This window comes from Acomys minous (genome assembly GCF_964271855.1).
Source record: "Acomys minous genome assembly, chromosome: 7".
Lineage (NCBI taxonomy): Eukaryota > Metazoa > Chordata > Mammalia > Rodentia > Muridae > Acomys > Acomys minous.
In genome coordinates, this window is record NC_140488.1 from 23426343 (window position 1) to 23436864 (window position 10522).

Genomic DNA, 10522 nt, shown 5'->3' on the forward strand with positions numbered 1-10522 from the left:
TCTACCTCAAGACCCAGCTTTACCACTCCTGGGCATATACCCAAAACATATCCCACCATACACAAAGACATTTGCTCAACTGTGTTCATAGCAGTTTTACTCATAATAGCCAGAATCTGGACACATTCTTGATGTCCCTCAACTGAAGAATGGATAAAGAAATTGTGGTTTATTTACACAGTGGGATATTACTAGGCAACTAAAAACAAGGTAATTATGAAATTGTCAGATGGATGGAACTAGAAAAGATCATCCTGCGTGAGGCAACCCAGACTCAGAAAGACACACATGGTATCACTGATAAGTGGATATTAGCCATATAGTAAAGGATAAACATACTACAATCTACAGACCCAAAGATGCTAAATTAGAAAGAGGGCCCAAAGGAGGATGCTTGAATCTCATTCAGAAGAGGAAGTAGAATGGAGAGCAGAAGGGGTTGAAGAGAGGGTACAGGATAGAAGAGAGGGTGCTGAGGGAAGCTAGGGCAGGAATCAGATGTGGGGAGAGCAGGGCCAGGAGGACAGAGGGCTTTCAGAGAGAAAAGAAACTGTGGGCAGAGACCATCTCTGAGACGAGCTGAAGAGTCACGACAGGGTAGGCTCCTGGGGGTGTATGAGGGTGACTCTAGCTGAGACTCCTGGCATCAGGGGACATCGAGACTGAAGAGGCCACCTCCTAGCCAGTCAGGGCTTCCGGTGGAGGGAAAGGGACACCAACCGACCCAGAAAACCTTTGACCCAAAATTTATTGTGCCTACAAGATGTGCAGGAATAAAAATGGAGCAGAGATTGAGGGAATGTCCAACCAATGACTGGTCCAATGTGAGATCCACCCCTGGGAGAGAAGCAGCCTCTGACACCATGAATGATTCTCTGCTATGCTTGCAGACAGGAGCCTAGCATAACTGTCCTCTGAGAAACTCCACCTAGCAGAGGATGGAAACAGATATTGAAGCCCACAGGCATACATTAGGTGGAGCTCAGGGAGTCTGTGGAAGAGTGGAGGGATGGATAGCCGGACCTAGAGGAGACAAGAACTTTGTAGGAAGACCAAGAGTATCAACTAACCTAGGCCCATGGGGGCTTACAGAGACTGAATCACCAACCGAAGAGCAGGCATGGGCTGGACCTAGGCTCTTGACTCATATGTAACTGATGGGCAGCTTGGTCTTCATGTGCGTTCCCTTGAATGCAGAGCAGGGGCTGTCTCTGACACGGACTTTCTTGCTTGCTTGTGGATCACTTTCCACTAGCTGGCCTCAGTGGAAGGGGATGTGCTTCGTCCTGAAGCAACTTGATGTGCCAGGGTGGATTGGTAGGAAGTGGGTGAGCAAAAGGGCAGCAGTAGAGGCAGAAGAGGGTAGGAGGGCAGGACCTAGAGGAGAGGAGGGAGGGGGCTGCGATCTGAATGTAAGGTTAAAAAAATCAATTAAGAAAAAGAATAAAGCACTGCTTAGAATCGCTAGTAGAACGTTTCTATTCTCATGTGTATTTCTGTATTCCTGCTGTAACAACTAACCATAAACCTAGTGCCTTGAAACAGCACAAGTTAATTATATTGCAATTCTGCATAGTAGGTACCCAACATAGGTCTCTTTGGGATGTAACCATGGTGTCAGCAAGGTGGTTGTCCATTCCAGTCTTTGCTTTTGAAACCTTCTGGGAACACCTGCATGCCTTGGTTTGTGATCTCCTTGATCCTTCCACCATCTTCAGATCTAGCAACGGGAGGTACAGCCCTCTCACATGACATTTTTCTGGCTCATTTCTCTTTTTGTCATCCTTTTCCTTTGCAGTATGCTAAGGACCATAGTGGACCAACCCAGAGAGCGTATCATGTCCATATTTTATGATTTGCTAATTATTGCCTGTAATTACATTTGCAGCTTTATGTTTCACTTGACTTGTAACATATTCATTGGTTATGGAGACAAGAAGGTGGATACTCTGGAGAGACTGTAACTGGGCTATCTATAGCATGTTCTTAAAGGTTTCTCTCATGTACAAATGTGTTCATCCCATCTATAGCTCCCAAATGTTTCATCCAATTATTATAGCAGTATCTAAAAAGAATCACTATTATCTGAAATTTATCAGTTCCAAAATCTCAAATTTCATCATTTAAACTCAGCTATTAAAAACAAGGAATTCCAGAAATTTTTGGACAAATGGATTGAACTAGAAATGATCATAATGAGTGAGTTAACCCAGAAGCAGAAAGAGTCATGGGGCAGGTCCCATGAAAGTCTTCACTTACCAGGAAAGTGGGACAGAGGGGAGGACATCCTGTTGTGTCTCTAGGTGAGAGAAGCATGGGAGAATGTGGAAATAGAAGGATCCAAAGGGTCCTAGAAACTTACAAGAAAATCAATTGACTATGATAGGCAAATCTGGGCCCAGGGGTCCTGCTCAAACTATGGCACCAGCCAAAAACAATATGTGCAGTAAACTTCGAACGCCTACCCAGATCTAGCCAATGGACAGGACATTCTTCACAGTTGAGTGGAGAGTGGGGTTTGACTTTCACACGAACTCTAGTGCCCCATATTTGACCACATCCCTTGGATAGGGAGGCCTGGTGGCACTCAGAGGAAGGATAGCAGGCTACCAAGAAGAGACTTGATACCCTGTGAGCATATACAGGGGGAGGAATTCCCCCTCATTCACAGTCACAGGGGAGGGGAGTACGGGGAAAATGGGAGGGAGGGAGGAATGGGAGGATACAAGGAATGGGATAACCATTGAGATGTAATATTAATAAATTAATAAAATATATTTTAAAAAATAAATTAAGTGTGGGTTCGGTTCTGGGTATAGTCCCTTTTAGGGTATGATGCCTTTCTAGCTAGCACAGCTCTGAAAGTCAAGAGACTTTCAGTGGCTCCCAAACTTTGATGATGATCTGGAATACTGATGATATGCACTCCTATTCACAAAGGGAGAGTACAATGAAATCAAGCCACCATTTTTGCAAACAAATTTTAAATGCAAGGAAACCAAATCCTGTTCGTTTCCAAGACCTAGAAAGAACGAGGCTGGTGGCTTCACCCTTTCTGTTGACCAGCAGCAGCTACGCACTCAGGGTCCACACTCCCACCCTAGTCACCCTTCTGTCACCCATAGAAGGCACTGCATAGTTCCAGGATATTATTTCATCAGCCTTTGGATGCCTTCTGCATGTGGGTGTTTGGTGCTCAGACAGCCTTTTTTCATATAATAATCTCTGTGCCCTATTTAGTCTGAAGCAGCAGTGTTTCTCCTCGTATAAAATTGTCAAGAACTGTGTGCCTCCCACATTCCTCATGGATCTTTTTTAAAATTGTTTTTGGTAAGGTGTGCACTTTTATTAAATTGTCTCAAGTCAGTGTACAGGCAAGGCCTGGCTGCCTCAACACCTCAGCCCACCCCCAGGGAGACCAAAGCCTTCATACATCAAGTTGAGGGGACCAAAAAACAAAGGGGGAGCACGGATGGCTGACTGACCATTCAAAAATTTAAAAACAAAAATAAAGTAGTATTAAGGCAGAAGATTTAAAAAATTTTTTTGCAGTACATAATTTATACAGAAGCAATGCTGTCACCTCGCCAGTGTGAACTCGGGGAGTGGACTTGGCCATCCCCCTCTAGGGAATAAAGGTGGCTTTTGGGAGGGTGAGGGACTTCCTGTAGCCACATCTCATGGATACTTGGAATGACTAAACCGAAACAAAAAACAAAACAAATAATGTACAATCAAGGTCCTCAGCCACTTTCCTGGTAAGTAAAGTCTTTCATGGGACTAGCCACAGGAGACAACTTCCTGAACAGAACACCAACAGCCCAGGCCTTAAGGTCAACAATTAATAAATGGGACCTCATGAGGCTGAGAAGCTTCTGTAAGGCAGGAGACACTGTCAGTAGAACAAAGTGACAGCCTACAGACTGGGAAAAGATCTTCACCAATCCTTCATCTGACAAAGGTCTAATATCCAAAATATATAAAGAACTCAAGAAATTAAACACCACCAAACCAAATAAGCCAATTGAGAAATGAGGTTCAGAACTAAACAGAGAATTCTCAACAGAGGAATGTCAAATGGCTGAGAAACACTTAAAGAAATGTTCAGCCTCCTTAGTCATCAGAGAAATGCAAATCAATTTTGTTTAAAATAAACCTTATCACATAGCCTGAAATGACTTGTGTATCTGGAACAAAGTTTTCAAGAGTGGACTTTTTCACTCAACTGTGTTGGTTTTCCAACGGTTTTTGATTGTGTAGTATTTGGTATTTTTAGTTACCAAATGAGGGCTAAGCAACCTGGACCTTTTAACCCCTTCTATGTAGGCACCCCTCTCAGAAAGTAAAACTTATAAATCAAGTGGAGTACAGGAGTGCTGCGATTTATTTATTTATTTTAAAAAGGAGAAAAGGCTCAAGGACATGGGTGAGGAAGGGATGAGAAGTGCAGCTGAGGGAGGAGCTCAGTGTTGGGGTGATGGACAGGGCAAGGGAGCCTAAGGGAGCAGTGAGGCTGTGGGGTAAGGGGACAGTCATGGGCGTGGCATCTCTCAGCTTCGCAGTGAACCCAAGGCATGGGATGTACACATTCCTGGTGATTTTGTGTTGACACATGCTTCGTGGTCCTACTTGGCAGCATACTTCTCTCCTCACTACCACAGCTGCTTTCTTCTCTGCTCTTCCTATTTTGCATTCAGCTCTCTAACAGCCAGGTACAGATTCTGGGTCTGGTTCACAAAATCCTGGCTCTTACCAAATTATGGCTTGGTCCTTCCTTCCTTCCTTCCTTCCTTCCTTCCTTCCTTCCTTCCTTCCTTCCTTCCTTATTTCCTTCCTTCCTTCTAGCCTTCCTTGTGCAGCCAGAAGTTGACAATTAGTTGTGTGAATATTTTCCTTGAATCCACATACTTTTTTTTGGCAGTCCTGTGTCATTTCCTTATATTCATCTGGAAACACCACAACTCTGAGCCTGCACCAGTGCAATTGAATGTGGCTGCAGAAACCCACACAGACACCCTGAGTAAATACTCTCTTATTAAAGTAAGGGCCATTAATCCTCAGGTGGGTTCTTGATGCAGCCCTGCAATCACGCCAAAGTTCCAGAGAGCATCCACCCTTCTGTCTCCCAGGAGACTACTGCAAGTTTTCTCCCCTCATATCACTAGACTATACTCATCCCTGCTGAATATCTGCCTGGGTTGGCACTCCTACCAAGCCCAGGGTATTCTTAAACTCAACCACCTGTATAAATCTTTCAAGGGAGGGATTGGGATTACAGTTGCCCCCCCCTTTCCCCAATCTTCATGCTGCCATTTGTTGGTTTCCCCCATAGCCTGGTGGTTTCACTTCTTGCCAGGCCATCCTTCTTTTTTACCTTTTGCATTTCCTTCTTGCCCTCTGTTCTGCCTTAAAATGTAGGATTGTTCAGGGCCTAGTTCTGGGGGTGCTTTTCTTGGGCCACATACAGAATCTTGCCAAGAGCCTGTCCTGTGGCTTAATAGTAATTAAATGATAATTGCCCATTCCCATTTCCAGCCTTGATATTGACTCAGGATTCTAGACCTTTCTATGTAACCAGCTCTACCCTGTCTTCTTCATCTCAGTTAAACCACCTCCATCATTCATGTTTCTTTGACTAAAACTCTGAGCACCCTCCTTGACTCCAGTTTGTAAGTATTCATTAAATTTCATGCTGTCATCTAATATTCACATTTCTTCCATCTAGAATTTTATTTCCTTCCCACTGTTTGATACAAGTCAGTGTCATGCTTCTCCTGGATTGTTCCAGCAGCCTCCCAAAAGTGTCCTAACTTCTACGTGTGACATCTCATTTTCATTAGGAAATAAGTCTGACGGGTTACTTGAAAATAGAAAAGATTATGGTGTTTCCTGATTCATAGCCTTCAGTTTCTTTCCATGCCATTTAAACTGATGGTCAAAGTCTCCTGTGATGGCCTGGGAGGCCTTGCATGATTCCCACCCCTACCTTAAAACATACTAGAGGAAGCTGTGTTTTGGTGGTTCTTATTCCTGTAAGTCTGTCTATCCAGAACAAGATAGTTCATGTCCTTCAGGTTTCAGCAAAAATGGCATCCTCTCAGTAGAGCCTTCAATGGTTACCTTACTCTGCTCCACTTTTCTCCATACAGCCAGTCTTCATTCACTCTCCTGCATATTTGACTTCCTGGAGAGAGGCTGGCCTAATGTCCATGAGGTAGTGGCTCGTGCTTGGCTCATTGCCATCTCTATTTGTAGTTCCTGGAAGTGTACCTGACATAAACATCACTGAACAATACTGGATATGTGACTTTGGGATATCAGAGGAAAGCCTTGAAGTACAGTGATTTGAACAGAAAAATATATTGCTTTTTCAGTTTTTAAAGATGGAGGTTGAAGTTCCAGATGTTGCCAGGGTTGGTTCTTTCTTGAGATCATTCTCCCTGGCTTGTAAATGGTGGTCTACAGTGAGTGCACTCACAGGATCACACTCTGTGTATGACTGTGTCTTATCTGCCCCCTGTAATAGGGACCCCAGTTACACTGCACCAGTGCCCACCCATTCTACCTCAGTTCCCTCATTAAAGACCTTGTCCCCAAATGCAGTCACAGTCTGGAGCAGTGAGGTGAGGGCCACCATGTAAAGGACTGAAGGAGCACAACTGAGACTACAATCTAACCAGTGACTTGTGTGTAGAGGGTGAAGAATTCGCAGAGAAAACACGAGTCTCTTGTAGAGTAAAGGTCAGGACTTGAACGTGAAGTGAGGCTTGGAAAGGAAGACTCACAGAGAGGTTCGATTTTGATGAACGCATGTCAGGAAAATAATTAATGTGGCTGCAAATAGGTATAGGAAGAAATGCAAGAAGGCATAAGGGAGAGAAAAAGCAGGAAGAGGAGGAGATAGGACTGGTGAAGTTGAGGGACAAGGGAGGACAGGGTGGTCAAGGTTTGCTGAGGGAGGAAGCAGATCCAACTTTTGATCTAAAAAGATTTAGCAAACACCTATTGTGGATAAGACAGTGGCTCTGTCCAGATGCCTCTTGCTCCTGAATGAAAAGGAATGGACCTTGAGGTCAAAGGTCCTGGTTTTCTCAGGACTTGCTAAAGTGCTTTAGGGTGAGGCCCATGTGCTATGTGACTTTCCTGGTCTTACCAGGGAAGGTGGAAATTGAGTTTTCCATGGTTAGCTCTGGTATCAGAAGGCAGTGGAGACTCTGGAGTTCCACATGGCCATGATGATACCAAACATGTTATAGCCCTTTGTCTAGCTGCTGTGCTAAGCATGGCAGAAGAAGCAGGTAGATGTTTGAAACTGGCTGGCAGACAGGTCAGGTGAGACACAGGCTCGTGGTGCTTCAGCAGTGGTCAGCACCTAGCTATCAGCAATGTAGCAGCTCTGCCATCACTGTGCCTGCCTTGATCAACAGTCAAGCCCCAGGCATTCAACGGTGATTCTTCCCCAGAATAAATGGAGTCTCAGAAGGTCATGGTAGAAGGATGGCGTGAGCACAAGAGAGCCAGCCAGCCAGCCAGCCAGCCAGCTGACTTTTATTTGTAAATCTTGGGCAGTGGGGAGAGGTTTGAGGGTGTCTGATACACTATGTGCCAGGACACTTGATTTACATGCAGTGATACAGTATCTCATTAACATGCAGTAGCATGGGGTCCTATCACAAGAAGGAAAACACAGCACATAATTATCCTACGGATGGAGGAAGAACTTCCAGGTAATAATAAAGGTCATTTGCTGGAGGCTGGAGGTGCTTGCTGAACAGTTTCTTATCAGGAAACGGTTGGGATTGTAATCTCCCTGAGGGCTCATGATACTCCTTATAGGATCTGTGGGTCCCAGATCAGGGGAAGAGATTGGTCCCAGATCAGGGGAAGAGAGAACCCCACTGAGAAAGGGAGTCCAGCGTAATATCAGTTGGATATCCAGATATGCCAGAGCTTGACCTCTCCAGCAGCACCCCACAAGCCCCGGTGCCAGATTCCGGTGATGTAGAAAGATACATGGTCCCTATTTCCAAGAAAGAGGACGCATCCAATGTACAGAATGCATGTCAGACTCACTGTGTCTTAAGCGCACTTGTAAGCATCAGGCCAGCTTTAACTGATCACTTCCCTGACTCTCTGAGCAACTCTTTGAAGGAGGCACTTTGAGCCTCATTCCTATTTGGCAGATAAACAAACTGAGGCACAGAGATGCCAATTCACTTGCTGAAGATCAGAGAGTAATATGTGGTCCTGCCAAGAGGTGGAGCAAGGCCTTGCTCTTGAGGTCCCACTTGTTCTTCCCCTCCTTTGCCATAAACAGAGCTCCCATGCCTCTAATCCCTGTAGATAATGCTGAGAACGCAAAGGTCAGTGTGGCAGCGGGTGGAAGGCCTGGCAAGGATCTTATTGGTGCTATGTGTCTTTCACATTTGTTTCCTTATATTTTACATGCCTTCAGTGTTGTCAACAATCTTGAGTCCTGAAGCTTTATAATAACTCTTGACATCTAGTAAGTAAAGACCCATTCTGTATTTTATTCTTACTCATAAATTACTGTGCAGGATTTGGGGCTTTTTATTTTCCACAGCTATATTAATGGGGAAAAAACTTCACAAATTTATCACAAAATACTGGGATGGTGATATGGATGATGTGTGTTCCATCTAAGCCATGAAGAATCTTACATGGTGGCAGAGGCCTCTAATCCTAGTCCTTGTGAACCGGAGGCAGGAGGATCAGTAATTTAAGGACCTAAAGTGAGTTGAGGGGGCAGCTAGGTTACACTGTATCCCATGTTAAAGCAAATAAAACAAAACTGAAAAATATCCAGAGTAATCTGAGCAACAGGAGGTGACACCCTACAGTATGGCAGCTCTTGTACAGGCCTCTGGTATTGAGACTCTTGGCCTACTGAGCCTTCCAGTCATTGTCAGAGCCTAGGAAGTAGAGAATGTCCACTCCTGCTCTGTAGTTAGACTTGTAATCCAAGGCAGGCTCAGATATTGAATTGTCTCATCCTTTGGCAGCAGCTAGTGTTATAGGTCTTGCATAGGCATAAGAATTGGGGGTATTTCTTAGCCAGTAACACAAGCCAGCTTTAGAGCTCTTAGCCAAAGACTGGGAACATTTCTAACCTAAAGACTTGACTGCTCTGTGGAACTCTTCTGGTGTCCTGGGACAGTGGTCTTTTTCTGTATGGTACTATGCAGAGAGACAACAGAATATAACTCGGGGAGGAGAGAGAAATGGTTCTGTGGTTGTGAACATTTGTTGCCCCAGCACAGGACCTGAGTTTGGTTCGCAGTACCCATTATAGTGGCTTACAACTATTTGTAACTCAAGTTCAACGAAGTACAACGCATTCTTCTCATCTCTATAGGTGTCAGACATGCACAGGGTATACATACATTCAGGGAAAACATTTAATAAAATAAAAGTAATCAAAATATAACATATAGAGATATATATTTAAACGATCAAATCAGGAAAACAGCAACTGCTGAATATCTCCCTATAGACTCATTGAGTCTTGTAGAACCAGCCACTGTCATTGGGGCTTACATTTTAGACCTATCACAGCCTCACCACTAACCACCAATCACATTCACTAAGGATTATGTTTGAACAAATGCCAACACTGACTCTCAGAACCAATCATAGTCATTGAAGTTTATGTTTTAGGCCAATCACAGCCTTGCTCTTAACAGTAACCACAGTCATTTAAACTTGTGTTTTGGCCAATCACAGCCTCGCCTCTTAGGACCAATCATAGTCAGTGGCTTTTATGTTCTCAGCCAATCTCCTAATCAGTGTGCATTCTATAGTTGCCTAGATACAGTAGACACAAGACCACTTTACTTCAAGTGGGTGATAAGGTAAAGTTGACTCAGTTGGAGCTCTGTTGTAAGGGCAAAATACTGAGTTATTTTTTGTCTAATCTTGTACCAATATAGAGATTGGGAACTCACCAAATGTAAACTGTGGATTTCATAATTTCACATTTCAGTTATACAAGGTTTTAGTCTAGTCTAAAGCTATGTAGTTAAGTATATACCTTATGTAAGCTTAGTTGTCTAACTTGGTGCTTATGAATGTCTTTCCTGTTCTTCAGTAATACTATTTATACCACAGTTAACAATCTCATGGAATACACTGGCAAAAAGGGCCAGATTGGCTGTACTTTTAAATACCAACATGTTTTAAAAATATATTTTATTGATTTATTCATATTACATCTCAATTGTTATCCCATCCCTTATATCCTTCCATTCCTCCCTCCCTCCCATTTTCCCCTTACTCCCCTCCCGTATGACTGTGAATGAGGAGGGCCTCCTCCCCCGTATATGCTCATAGGGTATCAAGTCTCTTCTTTGTAGCCTGGTATTCTTCCTCTGAGTGACACCAGGCCTCCCCATCCAGGGGGCATGGTCAAATATGAGATACCAGAGTTCATGTGAAGCTCAGACCCCACTCTCCACTCAACTGTGGAGAATGTCCTGTCCATTGGCTAGATTCGAGTAGTGGT